The 15,851-nt window shown below is 43.3% G+C and overlaps 1 pseudogene; it reads right to left on the bottom strand.

Annotated features, from left to right (window-relative positions):
* Positions 1 to 7,650: 7,650 nt before the first annotated feature.
* On the bottom strand, positions 7,651 to 15,627 carry LOC123452324 (annotated as a pseudogene).
* Positions 15,628 to 15,851: the final 224 nt, after the last annotated feature.

The raw sequence follows: 15,851 nt of genomic DNA, 5'->3' as shown, positions 1-15,851 counted from the left end.
CTTGTGTTACAGAACGAGTAAAGAGACTTGCCGATAACGAGATTAACTAGGTATGGAGATACCAACGATCGAATCTCGGGCAAGTAACATACCGATGGACAAAGGGAACATTATACATGATTGATTGAATCCTTGACATCGTGGTTCGATTGATAAAGATCTTCGTAGAATATGTAGGAGACAATATGGGCATCGAGGTCCCGCTATTGGTTATTGACCGCAGAGTGTCTTAGGTCATGTCTACATAGTTCTCAAACCCACAGGGTCTGCACACTTAGGGTTCGGTGACGTTTCGGTATAGTTGAGTTATGTATGTTGGTGAACGAAGGTTGTTCGGAGTCTCGTATGAGATCTTGTACGCCATAAGGAGCTCTGGAATGAACCAGAAGTAAATATTGATATATGGGAAGTTTCGTGTTGGTCATGATTCTAAGACTTGAGTCATGATTCTCACAACTTTGAGCCCATATATCCTTAAGTTTGGCTAGCATTCTTATGTTCTCATTAATTTGGACTTGGATAGCATTCATCGGTGTGGTTTTCCTTTCCTCAAGGGGGGAAGTTTTAATTTTAAGCATCTCTACATCATGAGCTATGGTGTCTACCTTCAAAGAGAGACTATCTATTTTTTCTAATTTCTCTTCTTGAAGGCTTTTTGAGAAGTGATAAAGTCTTTAAGCATGCTCTCTAATTCAGAAGTGGAGTTTTTGCTGCTAGGATAAGTGTTGTTGTCCCCATAGTTGTTGGATGGGAACGATCTAGGATTGCTACCAAAATTACTCTTATAAGCATTATTATTAAAGTTGTTCCTAGAGATAAAATCAACATCAACTTGCTCTCTTTCTTGGGCAACCAAAGAATTTAAAGGAACATCATGAGGATCAATAGGAGCTTGCTTAGTAAGTAAAGTCATGATCATGTCAACCTTATCATTAAGGGAGGAGATCTCCTCAACACAGTTTACCTTCCTACTCGTTGGAGCTCTCTCGGTGTGCCATTGAGAATAATTTGTCATCATCTCGTCCAATAGTTTCGTGGCAGCACCAAATGTAGTTGACATGAAGGTTCCTCCCGTGGCCGAGTCCAACAGATTCCGCGAGGTAAAGTTCAATCCTGCATAGAAAGTTTGGATAACCATCCAAGTAGTCAAACCATGTGTAGGGAAATTCTTAACAAGAGATTTCATACGTTCGCAATCTTGGGCAACATGTTCATTATCCAGCTGCCTAAAATTCATAATGTTATTTCTTAACTGGATAATCTTAGCACTCCCCCTCCCAATAAAAGCACCTTTGCACTTATCCCAAGAATCTATGTTATTCCTAGGCAAAGATTGAAGCCACACTTTAGCTCCTCCTCTCAAGGAGAAAGGAAAAAGCTTAAGTTTAACAATATCACCATCTACTTCTTTGTACTTTTGCATATCACAAAGCTCAACAAAATTATTCAAGTGCAAAGCAGCAGCATCTCCAGCACCGGAGAATTGATCTTTCATAACAAGCTTCAGTAAAGCAGGTTTAATCACATAGGAGGTCGCCCCAGTGGCGGGAGGAGCAATAGGAGTGCAGATAAAGTCATTGTTGTTGTGACTAGTGAAGTCACACAACTTGGTGTTCTCGGCGGAACCCATAGCAGCAGCTACAAGTAAGAACGAAGCAACTAATTTTTTTGTGGTTTTCGGTATAAGACTAAAGAAAAAACTAGAAAGCAAACTAACAAGTCTAAAAGCAAAGGTAAAAGATAGTGTGCAACACCACTTTCTTGAAGGTTGGAGTCCCCGATAACGGCGCCAGGAATTTGCTTGATGACGAGTTGATGGATATACTTCTCGTCCCTCATTGGTTACCCCAAGTGGAAGGTGGAGATGTAGTCAGCAGCAGATTTTCCTTACACGGGGACTGTAAGATTTATCGAACCAGGAGGACACTGAGGATCAACAAGTAGGTGTCCGCTGCTCTGTCGCTAGCAGAAGGCGTGGACCTGCAGACACACAACAAATAACTTTGCTCCCAACGAGTACAGAGAGGTTGTCAATCTCTCCGGCCTTGTAGTTTGCAAAGGATCAAAACACAAGCGGGAATAGTGATGGTGATTGCAACGGAAAAGTAAATAAAAACGGTAAATGGTGGATGTGTAAACAATGGTGGTAATATGGACCAGAGTCACATGATGTTCACTAGTGATGTCTCTCTCCCAAAAGACGATAAACAACTATGCATGGGTAAACAAATTACAGCTCGGCAATTGACAGAATTATAAACGCACCACAATGCTAATCATGCTACTAGAAAGTTAGAGGCTCAAAAGTAATGGGCACTACGCCAAGACAAGTAGACCGTTTATTCATCAGCATCTACTTACTAATCATCCACCTTGAGATATCTATCCAGAACATCTCGCTGGTATTAAGTTGCGAGCCCCACCCAAACTGTAAACCCAAAGCAACGGACAACTGCATTAACAAACTTTGCGTATGGTAAACAATCCTTGCAACCATGGTCACAAGCATCGGTGTTTTCTCCCTCGTGGCAACAACACATCCCCTAGTCTCATGTTTGTCACTCAAGCTAGACATCAGGGGGCATGAACCCACAATCATGCATAACACTCCCTCTTTGAGTTACAATCTACTACTCGGCCAAAGCAATAAAAAGCAACGGAGAACATGCATGAATCACTAAAGAACATAATATAAAAGAATAACCAAATATATAACTCGTCACAATCTGAACATAATCTCATAATCCATCGGATCCCAGCAAAGCAAGCATAGCAATAGCAGAAAAAATACATAGACGCCTTGATCATGTAGGGCAGCTCACAAGGGCTAAACATTGAAGCACAAGATTGGAGAGAAGACATCACATAGCTACTGGTCATGGACCCATGGTCCAAGGAGGACTACTCACGGCACGTCCGGGAAGCGTACATTGTGGTGGAGAAGCTCCCGAAGGTCAATCCTCCCTCCGGCAGGATGCCGGGAAGAGGTCTTCTGGCACTCCCGATCTCGGGAGCGCTGCGGCGACGGAACGATGGAGAAATTCGCGATTCTAGATCTCCTCGAAGGGTTTCCTATCGGAGAGGTAAATATAGGCCGAAGGAGGGCACCCGAGGGCGTGGGACCCACCCAGGCGACCTGGTGGCGCAGCTAGGGGGTGGGCCACGCACGGAGGCCGCCTGGGCAGGGCCTGGCTCCCCTGTGGCCCAACTTTGGTGCTCGTGAAGCTTCCATCACGCTGATTTTTTATATTTTTCTCGGGATTTTTGGGACTGCGTAAATTGGGGTAGAAGTCCCTGCAAAAAACACATCAGCAGACAGAAACTGACATTGGGTGCACTGAGTTAGTAGGTTAGTCCAAATATGTGTAAAAAGATATAAAAGTGTAGCAAAACATATAACAATGTCACCCAAAAGATCATGGAACAAGCAGAAATTATATATATGTTTGGGACGTATCAACAAGTATAGGGGATCGCAACAGTTTTCGAGGGTAGAGTATTCAATCCAAATTTATTGATTAGACTCAAGGGGAGCCAAAGAATATTCTCAAGTATTAGCAGCTGAGTTTTCAATCCAACCACACGTGGAAGACTTAATATCTGCAGCAAATTAGTATGGAAGTAACGGTAACGGTGGCAAACGTGACAGTAGCAGTTTTGTAGTGATTATAACAATAGCAACGGAAAATTAACTTAGCAAAGATCAATATGTGGAAAGCTCGTAGGCAATGGATCAGTGATGGATAATTATGTCGGATGGCATTCATCATGCAACAGTCATAACATAGGGTGATACAGAGCTAGCTCCAATTCATCAATGTAATGTAGGCATATATTCCATATATAGTCATACATGCTTATGAAAAAGAACTTGCATGACCTCTTTTGTCCTACCCTCCCGTGGTAGCGGGGTCCTAATGGAAACTAAGGGATATTAAGGCCTCCTTTTAATAGAGAACCGGACCAAAGCATTAGCACTTAGTGAACACATGAACTCCTCAAACTACGGTAATCACCGGAAAGAATCCCAGTTAATAGAGAACCGGACCAATACTTTGAACGTGACCATGTGTTGAAACTCTTATATATGGAAAATACATGTCCACTGAGTTTCCCTAAATTTTCTCAAATTTTTTGGAAGCATGAAAATAAATTTCCCTCATCATTTCTAGCCTCAGAAAGAGATATTTAAATAAAATAGGAAAACAACTTTTAAAATAATAATTTTGTGGTTTGGGGAAGTCTTTTTGATAACAGGATCCGAATAAAATATTTCGGGCAAAACATTTCTCCTAATTTGAGGACTTGTAGTACAAACCTCAATTCAGGGGCTTTTGGAAGCTTAAATCAAATAAATGTGTATTAATCAAAACAATATTTTGTAAAAACATTTTTAAGTCCTATACACATGGCATGGTCATTGGGCAAAAGTTTGGATCAAGCAAGCAAGCAAACATCAATCAAATCAAGCATCACAAGCACACACAAAAGTTTTTGTTGGCCCAAATTTTTGAGCCATGTTGACTTAGCCACGAGAGTCAAAACACTGGGTGTGACACAACCCAGGATCTGACTTCTCGGATATGCGACACGTCTGTTATAGACTCCCACGCGTCATGACAAAGCGGACGATGGAGGAAGAACGTGCGGAAACCAATTCTCTTCTCAACCTCTAATAGTATGTGGAAGAATTTCTTTATAAAGAAGTCTTAACTTTTTTACTAGCGGGATAAGACTAAACTTTTCACTATTCTGATCATGACACCTACATGGTCCTTTAAGTTTATATAGATAAAATGTTGGTTTGGCATAAAGCCCACCCCATATTTCAACACCAACTTTTATGTTTTCATCGTAAACCATCGCTAAAATTACAACAAAACAATGTACCGGTCTGCAAAAAGGATGATGGTGATGATGAAGGCGACATCTACGTAGACGGCGTGGTGGATGGAGAGGAACGAACACAGATGAGGAGTCGCGTAGCAAATGCTTGCCAAAAAACTAATCGCTCCTCTTCGATACAAGATCCGGAGAGGTGAGGTTTCGAAGATCTGTTCTTCCGTCAACCGTGTACGCGATGGACGGGACGGGATCACCGGCGGCAGCAACAAAAAAAGGAACTACATGGGGCGGTGCACGTGGAGGCAGAGCAGTTGCGATCTGTTTTTCTGCTAACGGCTAGGGTTGTCGACGCCTCCACTATATAGACACAATAGGCTCGAGTCGGTGACAACCCAGGATCTGACGTCTCGAATACGTGGCGCATGTGATACGAACTCCGACGCGTCATGACGATGCACACAACAAAGGAGGAACATGCGAGAACCAATTATATTCTCAAGCTCTAGTAGCATGTGAAAAAAAAATCCTTTGATGTCTAACTCCTCCATCAATGGGATAAAACTACTCCCTCCATCACAGTTTATAAGGCGTGCACGTGTATCTAGGTCGTCAATTTGACTTATATAAAATATATTGTTTAACATAAAAATTATATCATTAAAAAATAGAACATCTAAAAGTTTCTAATGATATATTTTTTGTAATATATGTCTCTTATTAAGTTGGTCAAATTGACGACCTAGATACACGTGCAGGCCTTATAAACTAAAACGGATGGAGTATAACTTTTTATCATCCCCTTATTACGGCACCTACATGGACCATTAAAGATTTTTCTGAAATCATTGAATCGACCTAAAGTCCACCCCATATTTCAACACTTGCTTCCTGATATCATCGTAAACCATCGCTAAAATTGCAAGGAAACAACGTGCCGGTCTGGAAAAAGGATTAGCCCAGTTGGGGACGGAATATGGATGGATGGAAGTGGAAACCCACAAGGTCAAAAAACACCGAAAGCCGGTCACGAGGGACGCAACCAAGCAAGCAACCGGAGCCGGCTACCAGTAGTGATGAATAAGTAGCGGCTTTCCCCTGCCGGATGGATGCTTTATTCGGTGTCTGGTCGAGCCATCCAATCAGTCATGGTGCATGTGTGTTACATCGAAACAGTAGCGGCATTCTGCGCACTGTGCAGTCGCACCATAAGGCAGGCGCCCCGTAATAAGGGAAGCGTGGGAGGAGGGGTAGCTAGCTCAGCTCTGGAGCCTTTTCCATCCCTCGTCTCGTAGCACCCCGTCTCGTAGCCCTTTTGCAGTATAGCTCCTGTTGGACGGCATCGGGTTCATGATAGGTAAAAGCTCCGCGTCTTGGTTCTTGAATTCTTCCCGACTATACTAGTACTTACTTGGCTTGGAACGTGGTTTTTTATTATAAATCTTTTCTCGATCGCAACCAATTAATAAGCGACCAAATTTGGGGTGAATTATAAGTGGCGATGATCGTATGGATGGATGGATGGATGTGTTACTAGAAAAATCAGCCGACGTGACAGTCCCCACCTGCCTGATAGCAACTGGCGATATTAGGTACCGAGCCTGTCGGTTTCGTCTCGTTGTCCCGGGCCGGCGGTGGCGCATCCACCATCCGTCCGCACGGCACGGACCACAGCCACGCAGTCGCAGAGGAGGATCTAGCCCTGCCTACCTGCCTTTGGTCATCAGGTCAAGAGCGGCTCCGGGCCCTTCTCAGTGATGAAGCAGTCCGCCCCTGCACCCGCACTGTCGTCCCGGCAACTGCAAAGCTGCCTAACTCTGAGCTACTACCCGATCGCACCACATCTCTCTTCGCCGCAGTTTTGGCCCTACTCTAGCCCCGTGCCCTCTCTATCTATCTATCCAGTAGTGTAGTATCTAAAAACACTGTAGGCTGTGATCAATCGCCATCCTTGTCCGGGTAAGTAAAACAAGAGACTGTCAAATACGTACTATTGACTTGATGACAGGAGAGATCGTCCATCTCCATCTCTCCCTGTAAACGTAAATGTAAACGCCAGGTAGGGGGAGTATGATTCTTGCCTTTCAGGTGGCGTCTCGGAAGAAAATATGTGTGGATAATTACTCGTGCTTGCTAGATCGCGGGAAGCACGTGGATCCGTGAAGCTCACTCAGCTTTCCCTGCCATGCCATGGAGCGGCGAGAAAGGAAGAAATCCAATCAGGCCGGTGGTGTGGTGGGCGGCATCGGCAAAGAAAAGATCCCTGGCTTGCACCTTAAGACAAGAGCCTTTTCTCCTTTGGACAAACAAAACCATTGTTTATCGCTGCCCAAGACGATGGATAGATGGATCCAGCTTTTGAATACTGCTCCCAAACATTCCGAGCGATGGTGACGCCTCCCTTCCCGTCCCAGAAAGATGGGTGGAATCGGTTGGATGCTGGAAAGTGCAACCGGCCAAAGAGGGGCGCATTACCGGCTCCGATCCTCAGATTCGCCCGCCCCCCCGCCCGCTGCTTTGCCTTCCAGTAAAGCGTTTTTTCTTTACTGTAGGAGGGTTTCAAATTTAGTACCGTCCTCGACTGCAAGTGGATTGTTCGATTTGCATGATTAAAATGTACTGACACTTATTTTGGACCGGAGGGAGCAGATTATATTAACGGAATTATTTTCATCGGCTCAAATATTTTAGGAACAGACCTAGTTTTTCTACTCCTGCAGAGCAAAGAGGCCCTGAATGCTTTCTTAACTCGTCCCCAAGGCTGTTCGAAGCTCTGTTGTGTGTCAGTTTCAGGGTGACATTGCGTTATAAAAAAACGGGCATTCACATAGTTAATACTATGATCCATTACGAGTTAATACAAAATATATGTGCACTACATTGCCTGCAACGACTGTAGAGTCTCAGCCCATATCAGTGTCATCGACCCTCCCCTCCCCTCCCTGCCTTGAAACAAACAAACTGCAATCCCAGAGCTTCACCTTACGATCTGAGTATACACAAGTACACACTATATTTATTCCTGCTCCGGCCATCGCCCCCCCTCTGGGAAGTAACATGGACAACATAACTCGGCCTTCTCAGGCCACCGTCTGATGAACCAACCATACTGAAAATGGCAGCCTGCAATTCACCACCACCTCAAGAAATGAAGCTACCAATCTTCAACGCTCATCTTTCCAGCACCTTTCCCGGCCTCCTCCGAGCCTGCACGGCATACTGCTTTTGCAGCTCCTGAAGCCTCTCCAGGAGCTCTTGGAACGAAGGGCGACGCTGTGGGTCACTGCTCACGGAAAGGAAGGATAACCGTTTAACGGCATTGGGAATCAGTTGTTTAATGCTCCCCCTTTTCTAAATATAAGCATTTTTATATATTTCAATAAGGACTACATACGGATGTATATAGACGTATTTTAGGGTGTAGATTCACTCATTTTGCTCCATATGTAGTCCATATTGGAATCGGAATCTCTAAAAGGACTTGTATTTAAAAAACGGAGGGAGCAGTGCGCAAGACAGTATAATGTACCTGTCCCAGCAACTCTCGATGATTGATGCCCACTGAGGGTCTGTGTTGCTCGGAATTTCCAGTCTATGATCCATGAAACCAACAGCTGCGATAATCTGACCACATAGGGATCACAGCGTTAGAGATCTTCTAACATGCTTATATAAGCAACCAAGTGTTTTTTCTTAAACTGCAACAGAGATGATTTCATTTTATTTTTTGTAAAGATTCACCATTAAGTAGATTTTTAATACAGATCAAGCTGGCACTTTTTATCGACCTGCTGTAGGAAACAACGCCATTGAAGTCAAAATCACCCAGTTGTCACCAAATGTGGATAGAAAATTCAGAATATTAACATACATAATTCATAGCAAAACAAACCTGAATTGGATTGAGAGTGTCCCAGGGTATCTTCTGAGTAACAAGCTCCCATAGGACTACTCCGTAGCTGTACACATCAGACCTATACTTAACAAAAAGGAAGAAATGAGTGATTATATGTAGGCAACAAGAACATCTGTTGTTAAGAAGTGTTCATGTAATCAAGTTGAGCTTACTTTTCATTTGAAGGTTCACTGCGTAACACCTCCGGAGCCATCCACTGCGGCTGGATATGGAAGCTAAGCTATGAGATATTTAGCGGGTAGGAGGTTAAAGTTAAAGACACCCGTTAGTCTGGAGAATCGATGCCAAAAGTCAAGTTTGCTTGTACTTACTGTTCCTTTTCCATTTTTTGTTGACAGAAATGTTTCGAGTTTGAGACGCGAAAGACCAAAGTCTGCAACCTAACTGAAACAAGTGAGTACAAAAAACATGAAAGTATGGAGAACTAAGTTTCATAGCTACCTTTACTGTCCAATTCTTATCAACCAACAGGTTTGACGATTTTAAATCCCGGTGCACAATAGTGGGGATGGAATTGTGAAGATAATTCATGCCCCTCGCCTGCAACAATATAATGGTTTTTAAGAATCCACGTGGCAATGAAAGCTTCCATACAGGCAAATTATGTAATTGTCGAACAAACTACTAGGTTAAGTTTTTATCTCCATGGGTTAATGATTGACTTTTCGTGATAGAATCTTTACTTACAATCATAGTAACATAGTTTGTGTGGTAGCTCAAGGTACCATGTTAGATGGCAGGTACAGGATGTCACCTCCATCCTTCTTTCATTCTTCCATACACTGAAGGTACAGATAGTCTTAATTTTTTTAAGGGTGAGCTTTATTGATTAGGTAATAACGTTCATATAATCACACGCAATCAATGCCGACATACAGGAAGTCACTGACTCAGGCTTACCTAATTGTGCTAACTATGCCCACATCATTCCTCACCACCTTGGTGATAAATTATTTGCTCATGATCATGGTAACATAATGTGTGTCATAGCTCAAGATACCATGTGAGATGGCAGGTATAGGATGTCACCTCTTTTCTTCTTTCCTTCTACACTGGAGCTACAGATATGGCCAATTTACATTCAATTCAACTTAACTTCCATATCGGTGCTATTTTTTTTTTATGCGGACATTAAAATTGTCTCTTGAGATATGCAGGTAAGAATGCTTATCCAGTTTTTCTGCTACGAAATGTTCATTTCTTAACATTTAGACATAATGTATTTGACTTGACTTCCTGAAACAGCTGTCAAGAGAAAATAGACTTACGATGTCTATGGCCATGTTAAGTTTCCGCCTTGGATCCAGCTTGCCAGTGTTTTTTTGAAGCAACTGAAACAAACTCCCTCTGCAACATGGAACTATGTTATACAGAGGGGAAAAAAACTGACCTCTCGAGATTCTTAAGTCTAAACAATTGCAGAAGAATGCCCAAACTAAATTTGCAATAACCAGAATGGTTCAAAACCCAGAGAAAACAGAGACTAGTCCACCTAGTGGTAAGTCAGCAATCACTGGAAAGTGGTTTCGGTGTCAAATGAAAGAACCAAGGGTACTAGCAGCCCCAACTTTTTTGGCTATGCGTGCTAGCCACTGAGCCACCTGTTAATCCTTGGAAATGTTCTAAAAAGTATGGTTAACAAAGGTAAAAGCTTCAGTGAACTTGCAGGATCAGTACAACACCATGGAAAAAGACCAATGTGGTTAGCTCAATCGTTTTTACTCAAACTAGATAAACTACTGAAAAATAAACAAAACAAGACAAAGCTACTGCAATGGAAGAAAACCAAAACTGTACAGCCCCCCTGTCTCTGTAATGGTTAGGCTTAGCTCTAACTGGATTACCAAGATAACAAATGCATCATTCATGAAAAAATTCATTTACTACAAGTAACTGGATTAGGCTTACACTTCCCTTTGGGTTTTGGCTATCCTCCAGTTACTCACAGAGGCACACAACCAACCTGGGGTGACATGCTTGCACTTCATTTTCTTTTTTTGCACGTTAGTTAATGTGGAAATACCAACATATTACGAGTAGCATATGTCCAACGCTTCAGTGTATTAGATTTTGTTAGGGCAATCCTTTGAGTAGCAATCACACTATTAGTATATAACATTTGTGATACAAAAATCATAACCACAAGTGCATCTACTGACATCAACTTTATATTGTATAAAGTATAAAGTACTAAAAGAGTAATTGTTTGTCAAGGGCCAAAAAAAACACCTAACACACTAGCTAATTTGAAACAGAGGTAGTATTTCTCTTTCGAATTTATTATCTGTGAAGTCTTCCAAGAAAGTGACTGCAAAGTACAGGTCCAAACATAAACTTCACATGGATTACATAAACACAACTCAAAACAAGGGCAGTAGAATTATGGTGATGGAATATAAGGCCAAGAAGCTCACTTTGACTCAAGTTGTATAGCACACTGGTTTATGATCAAACGTTTGGATGGTGGACTTCTGGAGAGAATCATTCCAAATATACGAGAGAAGGAACAAAAGAAACTACGAGGCAGCCATATTGGGGTGAAGGAAGGCCAGCAAAATCCTTGATTCATCCTTAACTAGTTACATCTACTACCTCCACTTCTGAGCCCCCACATGGACAAACCTGTAGTTCTGAATTTCCATTGTTTTCAAGAATGAACCTTCTTGTTTGAAATTCCTCAACAGAACTAACATTAGTGCATCTTTTCAACCCCAGCTTGCTATGGATCAGTGACCATCAAAAACCACTTACATTTAAAACCGGGGCATAGACTGCCGAGAACTCCTATGGGCCCAGATCATAAATATGGTAGAAAAAATGGACTCCTAGTGGTAGATTTCCACCAAGTAAAGGAAAAAAAAAGTAACAACAGCAGAAACAAACATGTGGGAGATATAGCCTACCGTGGGAGGAATTCTGTAACAATACAAAGTCGTTCCTGTGATGCAACTGCACCCATGAAAAGTATTATACTGGGATGTCGTAGTTTCTTCATCAATGATACCTACAAATTTGATGGACACAAGTATAGTCATGACCACAATTATGGAAAAGGAATCACAAGAACAGGATTAAGAAAGTTATCAACGTACTGCTAATTGGTATCTTACAAAAGAAATCAACATATTGAAATTTACCCACATGAACAACAACACAGAATAGAAAAATACTCCCTCCGTTCTTAAATATACGGAGCAAAATGAGTGAATCTACACTCTAAAATATGTCTATATACATCCGTATGTGGTCTTCTAGTGAAACCTCTAAAAAGACTTATATTTAGGAACGGAGGGAGTAGCAATTATGGGTTCAGCGGACATCACAGGGTCCAACCCTAATCTGGAGTTAGTTTCTGCACTAGAGTATATGATTCAATAAGACAGTAGATACAATGCGGTTTCATTGACATAATACTCAATTTCATCAGCAATTATAGGGTCAGCAGAAATTGCAGTCATATATAGATGCCTACCTCTTGTCTAAAGGTATTCACCATTTCTTCTGAATATTCCTGCTTGGAGAACAATTTAACTGCCACATCCTACAAAATACATGGATAAATATTGAGAATTAATCATTAAGATGTAAAGCTTAATACATAGTCATGCAACAGCACATACATACCGAGCCATACCACAAAGCATGATACACTGTTCCGCAAGAACCTGAGTGAGTCAAACACGACATAGTACAAAATGAACAGTCTCTCTTACAGAAGCGGGCATACAACAGTTCAAGAATAGGTGTTTTCTTATTAATTCTATTTGATTATCTACATGAAATTTCAGTAGTAAACAAGTACATGTACATGTCTCGTTAAAGAAACCTTTCTCATTTTGGACAGTTTGCGTGAAAAATGGTGAAGCGGCCCTGTTCCGGGAAGACATGTGGCTGGGGGATACACCTTGTTTGCCATTTGCATTCCTCTGGTTTTTTCCCCTGGTGAAACCCATGCATGCGGCCCTTACAGACACAAGGGTTTGTTTTAGATCCAAATGGCTTCGGAGACTTAAATGGCCACTTAAAATCAAGGTGTTCATTTGGGTCATTTGTCGGGGGCTTATTCTCACAACAGGATAATTTGATGAGGTGCAAACCGGGGCATCTTTTCAACCCCAGCTTGCTATGGATCAGCTTGCTAATGTTGCTATGCCTACGCCTAAATCGTTTAAGAACATGCTAACAGGATATGTGGGTGTGTGTATATCCAGAAAGATGGGAGTAAATGCAAAGGGAGAATAGCTACCTTGACCTACTTGTTCTCCAATTACTAGATCTTCCCATAGAATCTCATAATCTAAGCAGTCTGCTTCATAATCCACTCTCTCGATAGGACTGCCAATAGTACTTGTGCTGCTCATACTACTCGTGTTGTTAAAAGTCCACCAGGAACCTGAGACCTCATATTTGCTTGACTGAGCGTATTCAGCGTCTTGGTAGTCTGGAATTATGATGGGCTCTAGAACTGGAACTCTCAGATGACTCTGGTCATTCTCTTGCTTATCATGCAAATGTGTTGAGGCTATGTTACTCTTTCCAGAACCGCCATCATTTTCACGCCCTTTCCGAGGCCAGGATATCCCCTTATTGGCCAGCGATGCCTCGGCCTTTGAAGTAAACATTTTGTGAAACCCTACTTTTCCTTCTCCTGAATCATCAGTACTTGTTTTGCTCAACTGCCCAGGGGATTTCTCTTCAGCAACAAAGACATCATACCGTACATCCTCATTTGGGGTGCTTGCCTCACTTGACGTCAGGTCCGCCCCAACATCTTGTTCAGAATACTGATCCTCGCAGCCACTAGCACACTGTCTCTCACAATTCCGACCTGTCCTTGTCCGAGAAGAGGCTCTACTTGTAAGCTTGGTGGCCTGTGTTGTTATTTAAAAATCAGAAAGAGAATACACAAGGAAATAAATTATGGATAAATATCAGAAAGAGAATCTTGCCATTAAAACTGAACACTGTAATTCTTTCTTCTGTTTGCTTAGAAATGTGACTTACAAAAGTTGTTATCTTGGAGGTGATAGCAGATTGAAGAGGTCGCTGAGAGCCAAAAGAATCTTTGTTTTGTGAACCACTTTTAGTCCGGTTGTTAACATTAAAATAGGGCTTTGCTGAACTTTCATAGAATGTCTCTGTGACTGAAGGACTGAATATCTCCTCCAATTTTCGTGCATCAAGCGAGAGACATATGAGGCCAATCAAGCTACCATCGTCATCATATAAAGGAGTGTTATGGACAACAATAAAGAACCTCTCTCCCGACTTCTTTTTAACGGGGAACTTTCCTCTAAAACACTTGCCCATAAATATATTCTGGATAATGATGTTTGCTGCATCAAAGTCAGTAGGATGAACAATTAATTCAACGGCATCCTGGCCAATTGCTTCTGATGCAGAATAGCCATACATATGCTCAGCATAGCGGTTCCTAGGTTACAGTACAAAGGTAAGAGTTTGGCAAAAAGATGCTTCATATGATCGAACAGAGTGAGGCGCATGAAGAAATGCAGATTACATGAATAATTTGGCATGCCTCTAGAGCAAAGTTGAGCAGTTGAGAGCATGGGATCTACACTAATTATATGCACACGATATGCTATGTATTTGAGTAACAAAACTAAAATTTCAGAGGCACAAGAAAACCCGGCCATTATTTTCACTACATGTTCCTTCTTGCCAGAAAACCAGCATAACTTCTTAATCAGTCTTTTAAGCAATTTCGACAGTGAAATCATATAACAAAGTGGACCAGATACTGGTAATTAATATCCCTTAAGACGAAAAAAATCCTGATAAGTAGTTGTGAATTCAACTAGTTGTGTGCTGACCAGGACAAGCTAGAGGCTGGACATCAACTAGTTGTGAATTCAGCAACGCCCAGTAAACCCATAGTTTCCTCTACCACAACATTCGAAGAAAAAAAAAATAGTTTCCTCTACCACAGAATGCTAATCAACACAGGACTATTTAAGTACAACACCAAGGGAAAGGCCATTACACCCTTGTAACAGCACAAGAGGTTTATTACGCAGCTGAAACTACAGTTCTGAGCTAACCTTTTAGGCCCCGTATAGTATAGGTCCCAGCAGCAAGATTTCACTCAGTGGGCAAACTTGCACACGACCAGAAATAACCAGAAGCCTCAGAGATCATACTTGAGCGCGCGCACGCACGACACTGGTTCGGCATTTCACCAAACGCGTGGTGAGCACGGAGGACGCACGAGATACCGAGGCGGTACGGATGGGACCTCACCAGTAGAGGAGCTTGCCGTCGGGCGCGATGATGTGCACGGCATGGCCCAGCGACTGCAGGATCCAGTGGCAGTGCCTGTCGGAGAGCCTGGCGCGGTTGTCGCGGAGCGGCCGCGGCGACGAGTCGGGGAGCGCGGCGGCGGCGCGACGCCGTGACAGGGAGGGGCGCCGCGGCGGGAACGCGGGGGAAGGGGGCCGGCCGCGGCGGCGGTCCGGCGCGAGCCTGCTCACCTCCCGCAGGAGCTCGGCCTGCCCCTCCTCCAGCTCCCGTATCTTCCTCAGAAGCTCCTCCGCCTCCATCGCCGCTCTATACTGGCTGGTGGTTTCCTGGGAGAGCGAGCCGCGGGAGAGGGTCTAGGCAGGCCGACGACGGCTTCGGCTTCGCTCACGCCTGACATAATGGAGGGAGGCGGGCGGCGTGGCGTGGCGCCATGCCTGACAAGATCCCTCCCGCGCTGTCTGCGCTAGCTGCTGCAGCCTCATCCTCTTGGGAACTGAAACCGCCTCTTCCGTTCTGTTGTGCTGTGTTCCATGTTGTTTTCCTCGCGTTGCGGAGGCGGTCTGTCGTGTCTGCCCGCCTCCGTCGGGTAGGCAGGCCATCTTGTGCCGCCAGCGGATGGTCGCCGGTTCCCAACGAAATTTCCCTACTCCAACTCATAGAGAGATACTCGTAGATGCGGATGATTCGAGACACGTCAATTAGCGCATTTAACCAAGTTCGTCGCTAGGTCAAAGAATAGTAACTCGCGAACGCCCTCCCACCGTTGAACGGATCTCGACGCAAGGACGTTGCCACGTCGGATCGCTGGAGGCGTTCGATGTCTGTCCATTCC

This window comes from Hordeum vulgare, chromosome 5H (genome assembly GCF_904849725.1).
Source record: "Hordeum vulgare subsp. vulgare chromosome 5H, MorexV3_pseudomolecules_assembly, whole genome shotgun sequence".
NCBI classification, from domain to species: Eukaryota; Viridiplantae; Streptophyta; class Magnoliopsida; order Poales; family Poaceae; genus Hordeum; species Hordeum vulgare.
This window is presented reverse-complemented; position numbering and strand designations above follow the sequence as displayed.